We start from the raw sequence: 19,931 nt of genomic DNA, 5'->3' as shown, positions 1-19,931 counted from the left end.
TCGAATCACTACTTGCAGACTCGTCCTTCAGTTTTTGGTCTCCAAATGCTGGTGTCAATATTATAATCTTGCAGGTATATTTTCGACATTCCTATCTGAAAATAGCTGTTGGATATTCAGTGTCAGTAAAAGCAGTTACTCCGTCATCGGCCTCCACATGAATCTGGGAACATCTAGTAGTGCACTTCTCTTCCTCCGTTTCAAATCTAAATCAGCTATATCTCCGTCTTGGGCTTGAGGTTTTCAGTATTTCTCTCTTTGCTATACGTCTCACTAACGATGCTGCCTTCTCTCCCATGAGGTGTTCGTGTATGTATTGTCGTTTTATGGATGAATCTTTGTGGTCCACTATGTCCTTCTCGGAGTACATAATTTCGTGACTGCTCACTGTTAGTTTGCCCTACGTCGTCCAAAGATCTAAGCTATTCAATAAACTTATTGACTGATTTTTCGTCAAGAAGGACACGTTGTATGTGTACCGATAAAAGTGACGTCACAGTGTCACACTACTATTTTACAGTCTAACTGACCTGCAAGAACATCCAAGTTAGAGGCATATGTTACTAATCTTCCTTTAATAGGCATCGTACAGTTCGTGGAAAACTTTGAGCTTGCGGCTGTATGTGCTGAAATTCCAATGTGTCTCCGAGAACTTCTCACCAAATTCTTGGTACTTCATTTGCTCCATGCAGAAGATTATTAACCACGCACTTTCTTCCCGCTCTAACGTTTGTTGGATTACCAATGTCTTACATTCTCACTAATTCCTTTAACGCTAAAATATTCCTCGAAATATCAGGGAAATGTTGTTGCTTTCACATTTCTGTTACGCCCAAACCTATGTAAGGGAATTTCAGTTGTTGGCACACTTAGAAGAGTGCGTCTGTTTTCAGGGCTATGATTATTCTCGTTCGCACCATTACACGAGGCGAGTTTTTTAAGTAAGGTCTGTTTTGTTGTAGAGACTAGTAGTTCGCGCGCATATCGCCATTTGAACTTTTTTTTTCCAAGACTATCAACTTGCCCGGCGCATGTGAGATTCGCTCAGTGATACGGTTTTTGTCAGCAAGGAACCTGTCTGCTGCCGAAATTTTCATCGATAGATTTGCGAAGTGTACGGTGATACTGTTATGAGTGAAAGCATAGTGCGTAAGTGGATACGAAATTCAAAGATGGTCGTGACAACGTCCATGATGAGGACCGCTCCAGTCACCCTTCTTTGATTACCGACAATTTGGTGGCTTTAGTTGAAGCGAGGATTCGAGAGAACAGGCGCTTCACAATAACAGGTCTCTCAAACGAATTTCCTGACGTGTCGAGATCAGTGCTTTACAACGTTGTTTCTGAACACATAAAGTTTAGGAAACTGTGCTCCCTTTTGGTCCCGAAGCTGGTAACAGAGGATCACAAAAACCAAAGGTTTGAGTGAGTGATGAAGTTCTTGACTCGTTATCATGAAGAAGGTGACGACTTCTTGAGTCACATCATAACTAAAAACGAAACATGGGTATCGCATATCACTCCTGAATCGAAGCAACAGGGCATGCAATGGAGACACACACGCTCGCCTGAAAAAAAAAAAAAAAGAAAAAAGGTTCTAATGGCAGTGATCACTATGGGACTTAACATCTGAGGTCATCAGTACCCTAGAACTTAGAACTACTTAAACCTAACTAACATAAGGACATCACACACATCCATGCCTGAGGCAAAATTCGAACCTGCGGCCGTAGCGGTCGTGCCGTTCCAGACTGAAGCGCCAGGAACCGCTCGGCCACACCGGCCGGCTCGCCTGTAAAGGCGAAGGCCAAACAGACTCTGTCCCAGCGCAAAATCATGGCATCAGTGTTTTGGGATGTTGATCGAATTCATGCAACGAGGAACCACTGTCAATGCAGAAGCATACTGCCAAACGCTGAGAAAGCTAAGCAGAGCGATTCAAAACAAAAGACACGGCATGCTGACAAAGGTGATTGTCCTTCTCCATGACAATGCAAGACCTCACACTGCAGGTCGGACCCGTTGATTTATTGGACAGTTTTGGCTGGGAAGTTTAGACCACCCACTCTACAGTCCTGATCTCGCGCCGAGCGATTACCATCTGTTCCTCCACCTCAAACAACACCTCATTGGCAACCGTTACAAAGATGACGACGACGTGGAAACGGCAGTGAACTCTCGGTTATTGGAGCAGGCGGCAAGTTTTTATGAAGAGGGCATTTTAAAATTGGCTGAGAGGTATGATACGTGTCTGAACAAACTTGGCAACTATGTCGAAAAATAGAGTGAAGTATGTACTTTCTGAAAATAAATTTGCTTTTTTGAAATAACCTATCGTTATGTACTTATGTTCAAACGGACCTTACATAAAAAACACGCCTTGTATTTCATTACAGACACATACCATTTGAGCCCTCTGATAGCGTGATCCAATGCAACATTAATCTGTGCAGAGGCTTTTTCAGGTAGATTTGGACTGGTGACGATTTTGTTCTGTATCTCTCCAATTATTTTCTACTCTAGTTTCAAAAGTCGAGATGCGTTCACTTTCCAGTTGCTAACTTTGCTTTATTCCTGGGGCATCCTCTCGAGTTGCCTGCTATCACTGCTCAAACCTGCTGCCTGTTTCTTCTCGAAAGTCTTTGGTAACACTGGCAATGTCTTTCTGCATCTATATACAGGGTGTATCAGAAATGTCTCAGTAAACTTCGATGGGTTGCCGAGAGTGTCTTGAGGAACAAATCGAGGATAGGAACCCGATTCCAGAAACGTCATCGAACGACAGTAAAGAGCGTCAAAGTTATATAAGCCGGCGCCTACCAGTAGGCCACCCCTTTGGCAGAAAACGTGACTTTGTACGCTCACAGACCGTAGGCGGAATGTCTCGCAATGTTATTTGTCATTCATTGATCGCGACTGCCCCAATCTCCAGTGAAGAAGATGGAGCTAGCTGTTGGATGGAAAGCTTTTGTCTCCTATGAATGTGATGCTTGTTGCTTCTTGGATGACAGTTTCAGACACGCGTTTCCATCTGTAGTCCAAGTGCACCAACAACCATCCAGTAATCAAATGCGCTTTTGGAGGAACGGAACGCCGTACCATAAGAACTCCTTCCTATTCTGAAAAATATCGCATTACCGCCTTTAGCTGCTGATAAAATGCTTTATTTACACAACCAGTGTATAATTCACTGTTTTATGATCAGGCGATAATACTTTTATGAACCTGATGAGGGTCAGACAACTGAAAGTGGTTGTGTAAATAAAAAATTTTACCATGAGCTGAAGACGGCAATATGACAATTTTCAGTTATGTGAGAGTAGTGGGGCCAATCTCCTGAAAATCCTTACCAACCGCGGTCAGCATGGGATCGCCTAGCAGAGTATGCATTGCTGTCCATACTGATAACAATCATGTCCCAAATTTTTTAATGCCTACTGGGTCATCATGAATCGCGATGACATCTGTATAATTCTTGTCTTTGAATAAAAACGTCCTTTCTGTACCTCATATTGCTGTTCTAGACTGTGGCAGTTCTTTCAGTGTATGGTCCAAGTTTCATTGTGCTATGTTACCTGGCAGTGACACGTCTTGTGAAAATTACTTTCGTCCTTAAGTGTTGCACACCATACACTGAAAACCATCTTGCAGCGTATGGCGGAGGGTACCTGTAGTACCACTACCACTTCTCCGCTTACCTTTTCCTTCCGCACCGATCAAGGTGGCGCAGCGGCTAGCACACTGGACTCGCAATCGGAATGATGACATTCAAACCCGCATCCGGCCATCCAGATTTAGGTTTCCCGTCATTTCCCTAAATCGCTCCAGGTAAATGCCGGGATGGGTCCTTTGAGAGGGCACGGCCGATTTCCTTCCCCGTCCTTTCCTGAGCTGAGTTTATGCTCCAATGCCCTGATTGTTGACGGGACGTTAAACACTAATCTCGTCCAATCCATTCCGCGAAAGGTGTGTGGGAAGAACAGCTGTCGCCAACACTCCGTATGAGCTATAACTGCACTGTTTTCTCCCATAGCGGTCATTCACAACATGCGTATGGAAGAAAGTAAAATGTTGACTGGGTTTGTTGGAACGTACGCTCTCGAAAACTGAACAATAACTATCTTTTTGTTGAGTATAACTTCGCTTGCAGCGGCTGTCGTCGGAAGTGAAGAGCATCCACATAGCGCTTTGTTTCTCACAAGCAGTCAAATTCCAGGACCCACAAGTTGCCATCGAGAATTCCCTAAGTTAATTACAAGCTTGGGATGATGTCAGCTAATTACATGCTCGAATGATGCAGCGAATGATCGTATCTCTGTTATCGCACGAGAAACCTGTTAGGAGTACACATTTCTGAACAGCGCTTGAAAGTACTGATTGATATCATAATGTTGATTCCCATGTCCTTAAAAATAAATTACTTCAGTGGACAATCAAAAATGGACGCCTGAAGATTTTTTTTGAGGAAGAGCGTGTTAACGACCTTGTGCTGTGCACCAACAAGCAGGGCGTTGACTCGCCTGACAAGGATCGAATCCACGTGCCGGATTGACGAGCACTAATCCGCCTCTTCGGAAAGAATGAGCGTACTTTTTAAGCGGTTATACTCCTCCTGAAAACAAAACACACGCCTTTAAAATGCGGTAATCCAGAGAACATTGTTTCACCGATAACTGGCGCTCATGACTCCCACACCTTACAAGGGAACCTCCCCATCGCATCCCCCTCAGATTTAGTTGTAAGTTGGCACAGTGGATAGGCCTTGAAAAACTGAACACAGATCAATCGAGAAAACAGGAAGAAGTTGTGTGGAACCGTGAAAAAAATTAGTAAAATATACAAACTGAGTAGTCCATATGCAAGATAGGCAACATCAAAGAGAATGTGAGCTCATCCCCGCCGTGGTCCCGTGGTTAGCGTGAGTAGCGTGAGTAGCAAGTCTTCCCTCGACTGAAAATTTTACTTTCTTTATTTTCGCAAAGTTATGATCTGTCCGTTCGTTCATTGACGTTTCTGTTCACTGCAGTGTCCTTGATGTTGCCTGTCTTCGCATGGACTACTCAGTTTGTATATTTTACTAATTTTTTCATAGTTCCACACGACTTCTTCCTGTTTTCTCGATTGATCTGTGTTCAGTTTTTCAAGGTCTATCCACTGTGCCAACTTATAACTAAATCTGAGGGGGGTGCGATGGGGAGGTTCCCTTGTTAGAATAACTTGCATTTGCGGCTAGAGGAAGAACATCCCACCGCAAAAGTAAAACGAAAAATCTCTACCAGATGTAGAATAAGCGACTGTGCATCCCTAACAGGCTCTACCGTAAGTGGAACAAATACTGGGAAAGTTCCGGTGTAAAGTCAAGCGCCGACACGACGGACAAGAACGTTAGAACAGAGAGGACTGTGAGACGATGTCAGCCAATAGTGCGCTGATCGATACCTCTCTAGCACGACAAAGAGACAGTAGCGCCAACTACACGAAGAGATAAGCGCCGCGGCCCAGTTGAAGATGAGCCGTTCTACAAAAGCCACAGCTGTGACTTAGGAACTCTCTTATTTCGCTTTTATTACGAATTGTGTATACTGAAGAGACTTCTTATTGGTCTGTCGCCCATTGCTTGCAACACTTCTGTATTATTAGGCCGGCCGGGGTGGCCGAGCGGTTCTAGGCGCTACAGTCTGGAACAGCGCGACCGCTACGGTCGCAGGTTCGAATCCTGCCTCGGGCATGGATGTGTGTGATGTCCTTACGTTAGTTAAGTTTAAGTAGTTCTAAGTTCTAGTGGACTGATGACCTCAGAAGTTAAGTCCCATAGTGCTCAGAGCCATTTGAACCATTTGCCATCAATATTGTTATTTATCTTACTGTAACAAAAATTCATTAATACGATTTGCTAGAATTGTTGTCTAGCGGTCCGAGATAAGTTTCCTAGGCACTTTTCCTAGGCACCCTATATTAGACGAGTGGACAGGACACAACAGTGAAAAAGGAAGAAGAGAAAACTGCCTGAGGTTGAATCAGAGATCCCTGAAATTGCAGCTATAATTGCTATTGTCCTTTGAATAGTGTCATATGAGTTGGATGGGAGGGGGGTAATCATGGAAACTGATTAATAATTACTGGTTGAATGTTTAAAAAACTGATTGGAAGCAATATTTGAAAGAGACTGGAAGATAATTTATAAACCTGTACACATATCCTGGGTCAACTCTTGACAGGTACTAACATCAACAGACCTTCAGTGTCAATACATTTAAGATAAATATTCAGATTCTGAGTTACGTACTGCTTCACATTAATTGCATTGTGCGTAGTGCTGATTCTGACAATGCCAATGCAAGATCACCTCTCCGCAGTTCGCCCAAATTCCTCTTGTCTGCTTCGAACCTCCTGATGCAGGATTCTCGGTGCGGGCGAAATGATGAACAGACAGGTGTCATCGATGTAAATATATGAATAAACTTGGCCTTCCTAATAACCTCTATAACACTTTTTAATAGACGGTTGGAATAGACATTTTTAAACAATACTGGTACGACGGAGCTAGTCATACGTCCACCCGCTACCACTTATAGAAACAAAAATGTGAGATACTGGAATTAATCAATTAAAGAGCGTATCTCTTTTCTTTTTTGTCTCAAAATATTATCTTTGTCATAAAACAAGTCGTTGCCTTACCGTCGGCTTTGTATAAACATATATATATATATAGCTTACATGTTTAAAAAGAAAAGAAAGAAAAAAAATAATAATATGACTCATCATAGCTTCCTTCATGCGCGAAGCGAAGCTAACGCGTAAGTGAAAATCGTCAGTATTCATCATCTTTAACTCTTTTTAAGAAAGAATGCATTTATTAACGATGGTTTACAGTGCTACACAGAGCTGTCAGTGTACTGTTCAACAACTACCAACGAACTCTGTTTCTTTTTATCTAAACATTATTTAAATTCCCCATCTTGGGTTTGGGCTGTCAGTGGCAGAATTTCCTATCTTTCGCATCTTGATTACATAATTCATAAACATAAAATAAAATAATTCAATACGTTAATAAAGGTGGTTGGTAAGGCAGAGAGCGCAGAATTGGGACTGAATGTTGCCAGTGAAAAACCATTCACCAAACAAAACCAAATTATTTTATTGAACTCGAGGTCAGTAGCATTCCTTACATAAATCCGTAAACTTTACACAAGGTTAATACCGCCCGGCTTAACACAACTATGTATGGATTAGAATCCCGTGCTTAACAGGCACTAAAGATGTTACTCAAAAAAATCAGTTAAAATTCGCTTGTAGCCTTCCTGACAATCTTCACTCCTTCCAAGATAAGAGTGTTAAGTGTAAATCAGATATGGCTTGGATTCAAAGAAATAGTATCGACAGTAATAGAGAAATTTGTACCAAGTAAATTAACAAACGACGGAGCTGATCCCCCGTGGTACGCAAAACGGGTCAGAACACTTTTGCAGAAACAACGAAAAAAGAATGACAAATTTAAATTAACGCAATATCCCTAAGATTGACGATCTTTTACCGAACCTCGAAACTTAGTGCGGACTTCAGTGCGAGATGTTTGTAATAATTTCCACAACGAAACTTATCTCGAAAGCTGGCAGAAAATCCGAAGATTCTGGTCGTATGTAGAGTATCCTAGAGGCAAGACACAATCAATGCCTTCTCTGCGCGACATCATTGGAAGTACTATCGATGACAGTGCTGCTAAAGCAAAGTTACTAATCACAGCCTTCCGAAATTTCTTCACCAAAGAAGACGAAGTAAGTATTCCAGAATTCGAATCAAGCACAGCAGCCAACATAGTTACTCAGAAGCAGATAGCCTCAGAGTAGTGAAACAACTTAAATCACTTAACAGAAGCAAGTCATCTGGTCCAGACTGTATACTAATTAGGTTCCTTTCAGAGTATTCTAATGCAATGCTCCATACACAACAATCAATACAACCGCTCGCTCGACGAAAGATCCGTACCCTGAGAGTGGAAAGATGCACAGGTGCCGGCCGCAGTGGCCTAGCGGTTCTAGGCGCTACAGTCCGGAACTGCGCGACGGCTACGGTCGCAGATTCGAATCCTGCCTCGGGCATGGATGTGTGTGGTGTCCTTAGGTTAGTTAGGTTTAAGTAATTCTAAGTTCTAGGGGACTGATGACCACAGCAGTTAAGTCCCATAGTGCTCAGAGCCATTTGATTTGATCCACAGGTCACACCAATATTCAAGAAAGGCAGTAGGAATAATGAACTAAATTACAAGCTCATATCATTAACGTCGATATGCAACGGTATTTTAGAAAATATGCTGTGTTGGAACATTATGAATTACCTCGTATAGAACGGTGTATTGACACATAGTCAAGACGAATTTGGAGAACATCGTTCTTGTGAAACACAATTACCGCTTTACTCACACGAAGTGTTGAGTGCTACCGACAAGGTATTTCAAATTAATTTCATATTAGTTCATTTCCAGGTTTTTGACACCGTTCCCCACAAGCGCCTTGTAATCAAATTGCGTGCTTATCCTACCAGTCTTGCGCGTGTGTTATTGAATTTCCTGTCAGAGGGCTCATAGGTACTAGTACTTGACGCAAAGTCATCGACTAAAACAGAAGAGATTTCCGGCGTTCCCCTAGGTAGTGTTACAGGCCCTCTGTTGTTCCTTATCTATATAAACGATTTAGGAGCAGCTATCCTAGGCTGTTTACAGATGGCGCTGTCGTTTATCGACTAGAAAAGTCATCAGAAGATCAAAGCAAAAAGTTCAAAACGATTTAGGAAAGATATGTGTATGGTGCCGAAATTGGCAACTGACGCTAAATAATGAAGCATGTGAGATCATCCACGTGAGTGCTAAGGAAGTTCGTTAAATTTCGGGTACACTATAAATCAATCAAATCCAAACGCCGTAAATTCAGCTAAATGGCAAGGAATTTCAATTAGGAACACCTTCATTTGTAAAGGATACATGTAAAATAACGTGGGGAAAGCGAACCAAAGACTGAGTTTTATTGGCAGAACACTTAGAAGATGCCACAAGTCCACTACGCTTCTCCGTTCTCTTTTGCAATACTGCTGTGCGGTGTGGGATACTTACCTCATAGGATTAACGGAGTACATCGAGAAAGTTCAAAGAAGAGCAGCACGTTTTGTATTATCGAGAAAGGGAGGAGGGAGTGTAACGGACACAGGATTTGCGGTGGATACAATGAAAACAAATGCGTTTCTCGTTGCAGCGGGAACTTCTCACGAAATTTCAATCACCAACTTTCTCCTCCAATGCAAACATATTTTTTTGACGCCGACCCACATAGAGAGAAACGATTATCATCAACGTATATTATAAAAGTAAGTGTACACTGTGTGTGCCTCTAAAACTCAGAAACGAGTTCCGGTACGACCATGGCAGTTATATGGTATGTTAGCCGTCTATCCCCCATCCACGAAGGAGGTTCCCGCTATTACCTGAAAGGCATGTTTTCGAAGATATAAGGTCCGTCAAGTTTGGCACGTTAGGAATTTCTAGATTACAGAAAATCCGACAGCATTCCACAACATTCCAGAATGTTCCAAAATGTTCCATAATGATCCGGGATGTTCTGGAATATTCGGAAATAGTCTGGACCATTCGGGAAGATTCCAAAATGTTCGGGAACATCCCAGAACATCCTAGATCACTGTGAAACATTTCAGAACACTCTCGAATGTTGTGGAATGTTCTGGAACATTGTGGACCAGTGGAAGCCTTTTTGGTATGTTCTGGAAGTCGTCATTGGGGAGCTATTTATTGGTAGGGGTATGTAAAGCAAGAGACGTCATGGGTTTGAACATCAGTTTCTAATCAGTGGCATAAGGTGGAACCGGAAAAGTAGTGCAGTGAGTGAATAAAAACAAACAGTGATGAGTGAATGGTCAAAGTGGTGACTGAATATAAATCGAAAATAAAGTGCGAAAAATTTCTAAAGTGTACTTAGCATATTTCATAATAGAAACTTGAGCTATATTTTAAACGGAGCCCAAACGTTAAAGAGGAGGAGATCTTGCCAGTTCTGAAGCAAAACGACGAAAACAAAAAGAACAGCGAAGAAATGAAACAGACAAAGAGCGCGAAGCACGTTTAAGTTTCCAACGAACGAGAATGAACACTGCGTGATGCAGAGAACATGGTGGCCAAGCGATGCCAATGCCAGTGGCTTCCGGGTACCCCAGATCCAGAATGCGATCTCCAGTGTGCTCCTCCAGGATATCACACTCCTCCTTCGATGGGGTCGAGCTCCGTCTTGCATGAACCACATTTTGTCTAAATCGGGGTCATTTTAAATTTTTTTTTACCAGCCTTATGACTGGTTTGATGCTGCCCGCCACGAATTCCTCTCCTGTGCCAACCTCTTCGTCTCAGAGTGGCACTTGCAACCTACGTCCTCAATTATTTGCTGGATGTATTCCAATCTCTGTCTTCCTCTACAGTTTCTGCCCTCTACAGCTTCCTCTAGTACCATGGAAGTCATTCCCTCATGAACAGATGTCCTATCAACCTGTCCCTTCTCCTTATCAGTGTTTTCCCCATGTTCCTTTCCTTGCCGATTCTGCACAGAACCACCTCATTCTTTATCTCATCAGTCCACCTAATTTTCAACATTCGTCTGAAGTACCACATCTCAAATGCTTCGATTTTCTTCTGTTACAGTTTTCCCACAGTCCATGTTTCACTACCATACAATGCTGTACTCCAGACGTACAGTCTCAGAAATTTCATCCTCAAATTAAGGCCGATATTTGATATAAGTAGACTTCTCTTGGTCGGGAATGGCCTTTTTTCCATTGCTAGTCTGCGTTTGATGTCGTTCTTGCTCCATCCGTCATTGGTTATTTTACTACCTTAACTTCATCTTCTTCGTGACCACCAATCCTGATGTTAAGTTTTTCGCTGTTCTCATTTCTGCTACTTCTCATTACCTTCGCATTTCTTCGATTTACTCTCTATCCATACTGTGTACTCATTATACTGTTTTTGCCGTTCAACAGATCATGTAATTCTTCTTCACATCCACTTTCTCTTGAATATACGGGATAAAATTTGTGACAGGCCTGTTTCCCTTTATTTGATAACAGATGTGTTCTAACAAGAACCAACTGTCCTACCGAGAATTTTCGCTTGGATACACCTCTGTCAGCTCTAAGCTTCCGTTTTTCAGCTGCTCGTGTAATGTTTTCCAGTGCTATATTTATGATCTGTTGGTGTGTTGGTTTTTTGGATGGGGGGAACAGTACCACTTCTCCTACCCTACCCATAGGTGTTTTTGTTCTTGAGTACTGTGATTGGCGGTAAAGGTGTAGTACTATGTGGCATTTCATTAATGATATTTTGTAACTGATGTAAATTTGCACCCCATGTCATGTGTCGTGAGCTACAGTACAACTGACACCATGTTCCAATATCTTTCATTGTCTGTTCCGCACTATTGGCGCTTGGTTTGTAAAGGGATATGAATAAGGGTTTAATTTTGTGTCTTTTCAAAGTTGATACCATGGTTTTGACCTATATTGCAGCCCATTGTCTGAAATTAATCTTTGTACATGTCCCACTTGTTTAAGGAAATCACGCTGTTGTGCTTTACTAATAGTAATACCTGTTGCACGTTTCAGAGGGGCCAATGTGACATATTTTGTTGTTAATTCTATAACCACGAAAATAAACGAGTCCCCATTCCTTGTTCTTGGTAACGGTCCCATTGAATCTGTTGCTGCCAAATGTTTTAATTTTTTCGGTGCTATAGGTGATAATGGTGGTCTGGTCTGAAATGTCACGTGTTTGGCTCGTTGGCAATCTTTACATCTTTTAAGTACTTGACGAATTCGTCTTTCCATATTGGGGAAATGTGCTGTCTCTTTGAGTTTCATGAAACATTTCTTTGCCCCAAAGTGTCCATCACTTATATGAGTGAACCGTATATACTTATTTATTAATTCATCAGGAATGCAAACCGTCCACAAACTAGTGCCTGAGCCTCGTCTGTGGAACAACACATCATTCTTCAGCAGATAATGCTGACGAACGTCGACCGAGTTCTTGTCCCTCCATTTATGCTTGACCCCCCAGTACTGCTGGATCTTTGTTTTGCTCGTGTGCTATATTTGAAAATGTTGTTGTAATGTAATTCTCGAAAGGTACTCCTCTTATATAATATATTCCAACTTGGCCTTGTTCTGTACCGAACTTACCTGGTGTTGCGCCATTTGGACATCGTGAAAGAAAATCTGCTAAGCTGTTTGCAGGTCCTGGCATGTGTTTTACACAGAAATCATATTCTTGCAAGATTAAAATCCACTTGCTAGCTTACCATGTGTCAACTTTGCTGTTAGTAAAAACTCAAGGGCTTTATGATCCATGTATACAATAGTTTTCCTTCGAAAGAGGGAATATCGAAACTTTCGAAAACCCGAAACGATCGCTAAAGCTTCCAACTCTGTAATGGAATAGTTCCTCTCGCTTTTTGGTAAGACACGACTTGCATATGCAGTGGTTTTATGCACAGTCTGTCCATCTTGTTCGTAACGTTGAAATAATACTACTCCTAAACCAGTCTTGGCGCTGTCTGTTGCCATATAGAAATATTGGGTAAGATTTTGGTGTGGCAGAATTGGTGCTTCCGCTAAAGCCTCTTTTAATTTATGAATCTCTTGTTCTGCAGTTTCATCCCATATCCATGGAGTGTTTTCACCAGTTAAACTGCATAACCGTGGTGTAGCAAGAGTATCTATGCAAATAAACCTTTTAAAAATGTTTCTAGTCCCAAAAAGCCTCTGAGTGTTTATTATATGGTGTTACAAAATTTCTTATTGCTTCTAATTTATCTGGATTCGGTTTTATTCCCTGTGCAGATATGACATGTCCCAGAAAGTTTATCCAGTTTTTGTTGTGTTCCAAATGTGGATTTTTACAAGTTTACTGCTACCCCATGTTCTTTAAGTGTTTGCAGTAATGTATCCAGAACTTCATCGTGTTCCTCCCATGATGACTCAGCTATGAGAATGTCATCTACATAACATGTCAATAGTTCCTGTAACTCCTTAGGTAAAATACTTCCTAAACCTCGAATAATAGCTGCGGATGGTATGTTAAATACGAAAGGGAGTCTTTTAAATCTGTAACACCTACCAAAAGTAGGGAATGCAGTACACTTCCTACTTTTGGGCGCTAGTTCAATTTGTCAATAATCAGGTGATGAGAATACCTTTACATTATGAAATTTATGTAGTAAATCTTCTAGTCTCTCGGGATGATCTGTTTCTGGAATTATGATTGTGTTAATTTGTCTGGAATCTAGCACTAAACGTATCGTTCCACACTTCTTTTCTACAACACGTAACGGGCTGTTATACGTTGACGGTACCTGTTCAATATCACCCTCCTGTTCCATCTTGTTTAATTCTAAGAATACAGCTCGTTGGTAACTCAATGGAATGTTATATGCGGCTACTCTAAAAGGTTTCTGATCTTTAACCTCGAATCTGTATTGAAAATTCTTGATTGCTCCCGGTTTTGGTTCAAATACAATAGCATGCTTGCGTAATATTCCATCTAAATCCCGCCTTTGTTGATCTGTTAAACTCTCTAGACTTTGTATTCTTTTCGATCTCTTTGTGAATATCTTCAAGTATTTCTACATCCATAGGCTCTGATTCACTTATCCTTAGATATCGCGGATTATCGTGACACGCCATATCTCCTTCTACTTGCATCTGTAACTGTGTGTAGTTTCCGCAGATTTCTTCGTGTCTCAGGTTGTCTTCAAACTTTAAAGCGATTTCTCCTAAAGTGAGACTTCTCTGCCCACATCTAACACCACTTTCTGTTGATTAAGAATATCAGCTTTGATAATCATATCGACTAAGTCCTATAATTGGACCATGTACTTTAACCATTCGTGTTTTGAAATCTAGCAACTCACTGTCACTATTACATCGATTAAATAACGTCTCCGGTATTGCCGTTAGCTCACTTCTGCTATCTATAATGACGTTAACGCCAATACCTTTTACTGTTACATGCAGGAGCTGACTTATTTCCAAAATGCTTTCACTTTTAACTTCCTCCATTAATTTATCCTCAATTAAATCATAATTAAATCGATTTATTTGTGTCTGTTCAACTATTAGGGGAGAAGTATTTCCCGTTTGCAATTCGTGTAACTGTATTTTTTCTGCTTTTAGATCAACTGCTACCTTAACCATCTCGATTTTAAAATTTCATTCTGATACCTTGCTCTCTCTTTTAAATGTGTTTGTTCGTCACACATTCGCGTGATCGTGTTTAATTTGGATTTTAAGACATGACAAATGTTCTTGAACTGTGATAGTACCTCTCGCTTAGATTCTGTGGTTTCATTAAATTCTACAGGGTGTTACAAAAAGGTATGGCCAAACTTTCAGGAAACATTCCTCACACACAAAGAAAGAAAATATGTTATGTGGACATGTGCCCGGAAACACTTAATTTCCATGTTACAGCTCATTTTAGTTTCGTCAGTATGTACTGTACTTCCTCGTTTCACCGCCAGTTGGCCCAATTGAAGGAAGGTAATGTTGACTTCGTTGCTTGTGTTGACATGCGACTCATTGCTCTACAGTACCAACATCAAGCACATCAGTACGTAGCATCAACAGGTTAGTGTTCATCACGAACGTGGTTTTGCAGTCAGTGCAATGTTTACAAACGCGGAGTTGGCAGATGCCTATTTGATGTATGGATTAGCACGGGGCAATAGCCGTGGCGCGGTACGTTTGTATCGAGACAGATTTCCAGAACGAAGGTGTCCCGACAGGAAGACGTTCGAAGCAATTGATCGGCGTCTTAGGGAGCACGGAACATTCCAGCCTATGACTCGCGACTGGGGAAGACCTAGAACGACGAGGACACCTGCAATGGACGAGGCAATTCTTCGTGCAGTTGACGATAACCCTAATGTCAGCGTCAGAGAAGTTGCTGCTGTACAAGGTAACGTTGACCAAGTCACTGTATGGAGAGTGCTACGGGAGAACCAGTTGTTTCCGTACCATGTACAGCGTGTGCAGGCACTATCAGCAGCTGATTGGCCTCCACGGGTACACTTCTGCGAATGGTTCATCCAACAGTGTGTCAATCCTCATTTCAGTGCAAATGTTCTCTTTACGGATGAGGCTTCATTCCAGCGTGATCAAATTGTAAATTTTCAGAATCAACATGTGTGGGCTGACGAGAATCCGCACGCAATTGTGCAATCACGTCATCAACACAAATTTTCAACACAAATTTTCTGTGGACGTTTGGGCAGGCATTGTTGGTGATGTCTTGATTGGGCCCCATGTTCTTCCACCTACGCTCAATGGAGCACGTTATCATGATTTCATACGGGATACCCTACCTGTGCTGCTAGAACATGTGCCTTTACAAGTACCACACAACATGTGGTTCATGTACGATGGAGCTCCTGCACATTTCAGTCGAAGTGTTCGTACGCTTCTCAACAATAGATTCGGTGACCGATGGATTGGTAGAGGCAGACCAATTTTATGGCCTCCACGCTCTCCTGACCTCAACCCTCTTGACTTTCATTTATGGGGGCATTTGAAAGCTCTTGTCTACGCAACCCCGGTACCAAATGTAGAGACTCTTCGTGCTCGTATTGTGGACGGCTGTGATACAATACGCCATTCTCCAGGGCTGCGTCCGCGCATCAGGGATTCCATGCGACGGAGGGTGGATGCATGTATCCTCGCTAACGGAGGACATTTTGAACATTTCCTGTAACAAAGTGCTTGAAGTCACGCTGGTACGTTCTGTTGCTGTGTGTTTCCATTCCATGATTAATGTGATCTGAAGAGAAGTACTAAAATGAGCTCTAACATGGAATGTAAGCGTTTCCGGACACATGTCCACATAACATATTTTCTTTCTTTGTGTGTGAGGAATGTTTCCTGAATGTTTGGCCGTACCTTTTTGTAACACCCGGTATATTAGATGTGTCTGTGCCGGCCGGAGTAGGCGTGCGGTTCTAGGCGCTACAGTCTGGAACCGGGCGACCGCTACGGTCGCATGTTCGAATCCTGCTTCGGGCGTGGATGTGTGTGATGTCCTTAGGCTAGTTAGGTTTAATTAGTTCTAAGTTCTAAGTGACTGCTGACCTCAGAAGTTAAGTCGCGTAATGCTCAGAGCCATTTTTGAGATGTGTCTGTACTTGCACCCCAAGTCAATAATTCGTTCTCATTTTTGTTGCCTGCCACTGAAGGTTGCAGATTCATCTTTGTAGCTAAATCGTCTTTTATGGCGACGCTGTTTTCTGCATTTGGCTTGATGATGACATAGTCTTGTTGATATTGCTGTACTCGTATGTCCTCATATGTACCACAATTATATATGTTAGACTCTGATTTATCGGCCTGTTCAGATACTTCCCGGTCTGATACATTTTCCGCCATAGCCGAAATATGTGTCCTATTATTGACCTCTCTATGATCTACTTGTTCGTCTCTGTTCTGTTCGATTCGCTGTATCCACAGCGCTTCCGACTCTTTCTGTTTATCTTCGAAAGTGCCATGGAAAGATCTTAGCAAATCTTCTAATGTGTCAAACTTTTGGTTAGGTGTACGCGTTTGTACTTTCCTTTTTACTCTCTAACCTATGCTAGCCGTATTTGGTGAGTTACTCTTGTCGTCTTGATCAAAGGTATTGAGACTTACGTTAGGATGTACGTAGGGAGTTGGAAAATAAGTTTCCCCTGTCGACTGTGGTCAGAGTTGTGCGTGAAAGGAAAGAAAAGAGAGTGAGACATTAAAGATATGACATATCTTTATTTTTCTACATAATTTCCGAGTGCATTGAGACATCTGTCATACCGCTTTCTAAGCTTCAAAAAGCCTTCCAGAAAAAAATCAGGGCGTTGCATACGGAAGAAGTTTTGAACGGCTTGTTTGACGTCAGCATTGCTGCCAACGCGCCTACCGCCAAGAGTCTTCTTCAAAGCTGGAAACAAATGGAAGTCACTTGGTGCGAGATCCGGACTGTAAAGCGGATGGTGTAGGCGCTCCCAACCAAGAGTTGCAATATCGTTTTTCATTGCCGTCGCCGTGTGTGGTCTCGCATTGTCATCCGACAGACGAACCCCAGATCTGAGAAGGCCAAGCCGCTTTTTTCCGAATCACTCCTTTCAATTTCGACAGAGTGGCACAGTACCACGTAGCATTGATGGTTGCATCCTCCAGAAAGCCCAGCAGCAAAACTCCTTTGGCGTCCCAGAAAACGGTGAGTAGCACTTTACCTGCAGACGCAGTGCTTTTGAACCTCTTTCGGACAGGTGATGACGGATGTTTCCACTCCATGGATGCGGCCTTCGATTCGGACGTGTAATGGTGGACCCACGTTTCATCCCTCCGTCACAATCCGAAACAGAAGGTCATTGCCAGATTCATGGTAACGCACGAGCTGTTCCAGGCTGAACACCATGTCACCATGTCGTCTTTCGCCCGTATCACACAACTCTACCCACAGTCGACAGGAGAAACTTATTTTCCAACTCCCCCTCATATATTTTCCTGTTCAGAATCGTCTTTTGTCAGTTCAGAATCAAATATTTGCGCCATATACCTTAGCGCTTTCTCATTGTCATTTGTTTCTTGAATAGGTAAAGCTAGGAGTTCGTTCTCGTTGTCCATATTTGCTCATTCTATCTCGTCCCAACACTTCAATTGTGACTTCCTTCCTAGCTGAAAAATCACTCCTGATACTTCTGACGAACCTTCTCTCGTCCCTATATCCAGTTTCTATTCCTGACCATTATATCTTAACCTATTTATCGCTACGTTTACTGTGTTGTCCGTCTCTGCAGAGGGTATATCATCTGCTCGAACCCCTGCAATACCGGGTGTTAGTCATTCTGCTCGAACCCCTGCAATACCGGGTGTTAGTCATTCTGTACGCTTCACTGGATTTGGTGGTCGTAATTCCACGTCCCTGTGCGGTTCATTTTTCCTGTAATTTCCTGACGTGTTTGGTTGTGGCTGCGTTCCAGAGCCCCCCCCCCCCCCCCCCCCCAATCTGCTTTCTCTCCATGGACCTGGCGATCGCTAATTGAAGTAGGGCTGTCTGTTTTCCTAAGTTCTCCAGTTGCCATTCCGATTGTCGTCCCTGTTTGTCCTGTTCCAACAATTATTATTATAAAAACCATATCCGTTACGCTGTGGTCGCGTGTTTACACTGTTCCCACCTACGTAATTATTGCCATTTCTCCCAGAATTCAAGCCCATTACCTGTCTACCATCACTGCCAGTACTGTCAGTCTTATTACTTGTCCTTTCAAAGTTATTCTGTCCTGACTCGCGACGTCTTTGAGCATCGTTTTCATACATGAATTCGACCTCTCGCAAAATACCTTTGAATGTTTCAAACATTGTCATCCCCTCGTCCAATCAATGCCTGTTGATATCTCATCGGTAATTTCGTCTTGCATATTTGGATTAATTCACCGTCACTATATGGACTGTTCAAAATGGTTCAAATGGCTCTGAGCACTATGGGACTTAACATCTATGGTCATCAGTCCCCTATAACTTAGAACTACTTAAACCTAACTAACCTAAGGACATCACACACATCCATGCCCGAGGCAGGATTCGAACCTGCGACCGTAGCGTATATGGACTGTCTAAATATTGATTTCGTTTAGTCATATTCTCGAAGAATTTGACTGCGGTTTCCTCCTGCGAGTTTTCAGATGGGACATTTTGCAATAGGTCATGCTTTATTCTCATTTGTGCCTCCAGGGACCAATATCTGGCAATAAAGGCTGCTCGAAACGATTCATACGAATCACAAGCTGCGCTATCTTTTGCATAGTTTCGGTTATACTTCCGTCCATGTGTGCACAAATGAAATCTAATTTATGTTTCACAGGCCAGAGTGTTGGTATCCCTACTTTGAATCGATCTATGAACGTGCGAGTGTGCAGACTGTTCGTGTCTTCCTTATAGTGCTGATATTTGCGCACTGTAAGAAAGTGATTACCATCAAAGTTAATACTTCGTCCTGCGATGTACCTTCTGTGTTTTGGAAACTCAAATTCTACCCTAAGTTTGCATCAAATCTCGGCAAACGTGTGAAATTTGGATGCTCATGGTGTGACATTTGTGCTGCAAATTCACTTGCAGGTTTCATTGCGCAATATGCATGCATAACACCCACTGCTACCGGCTCTGTACCTTGTTTAGAAAGAATTTCTGACTCGAGAGATACCGTACTGTAACATGTCGGCACTCGTGCTAAAAGTTGTGGTATTGCGTAATGTGGAGCTATCGTTTGGTCTGCGTATGTCACGCTCTGTGTTTGACGTACGTAACCTTGCTTAAACCACATTGTTCCCTAGTGTTACTGCACTCTTATGGAATATGCTGTTTTGAATTAATTTCCCGATCTCTGTTTGTGTTTTCGAAATGACATTCACATGCGCCTCTCCATCGTGCGTCACACGTACTTCAGCGTGCGTTTTCTGTCGTGTTAGTGGCGACTGTTGCCTTTACCATCTTCACAGTAGTATCTACTGATGTCAACGTGGATTATGTCGTCGTCTGTGACTCCCCACTAACACTAATGATAATTATGGGAATTTCACTTAGATAACTTTGCGTATCTATCTCAGAATAAAAATAGCTACTTCAAAAAAAGTACTACCCCTCCCTCTACACTATCCAGCTGTTGTTTTCATGTAATACTTGAAACAAAACGTTTTTCGAACTCTATACAGGCTACTGTCAGTTGTATTTATCCTGGCAAAGTCAGGATATATCTAATACAGATGTTAGAGTATTGCGAAATTTTCATTCCTGATTACAAGTATTCTGATTAATTGTAGAAGGAGTGTCCAATTAGTCGTTCTTTCAATTTGTTTTGA

The sequence above is a fragment of the Schistocerca piceifrons genome, chromosome 3, assembly GCF_021461385.2.
Source record: "Schistocerca piceifrons isolate TAMUIC-IGC-003096 chromosome 3, iqSchPice1.1, whole genome shotgun sequence".
NCBI classification, from domain to species: Eukaryota; Metazoa; Arthropoda; class Insecta; order Orthoptera; family Acrididae; genus Schistocerca; species Schistocerca piceifrons.
The sequence above is the reverse complement of the archived record's forward strand: the minus strand, read 5'-3'. Positions refer to the sequence as shown.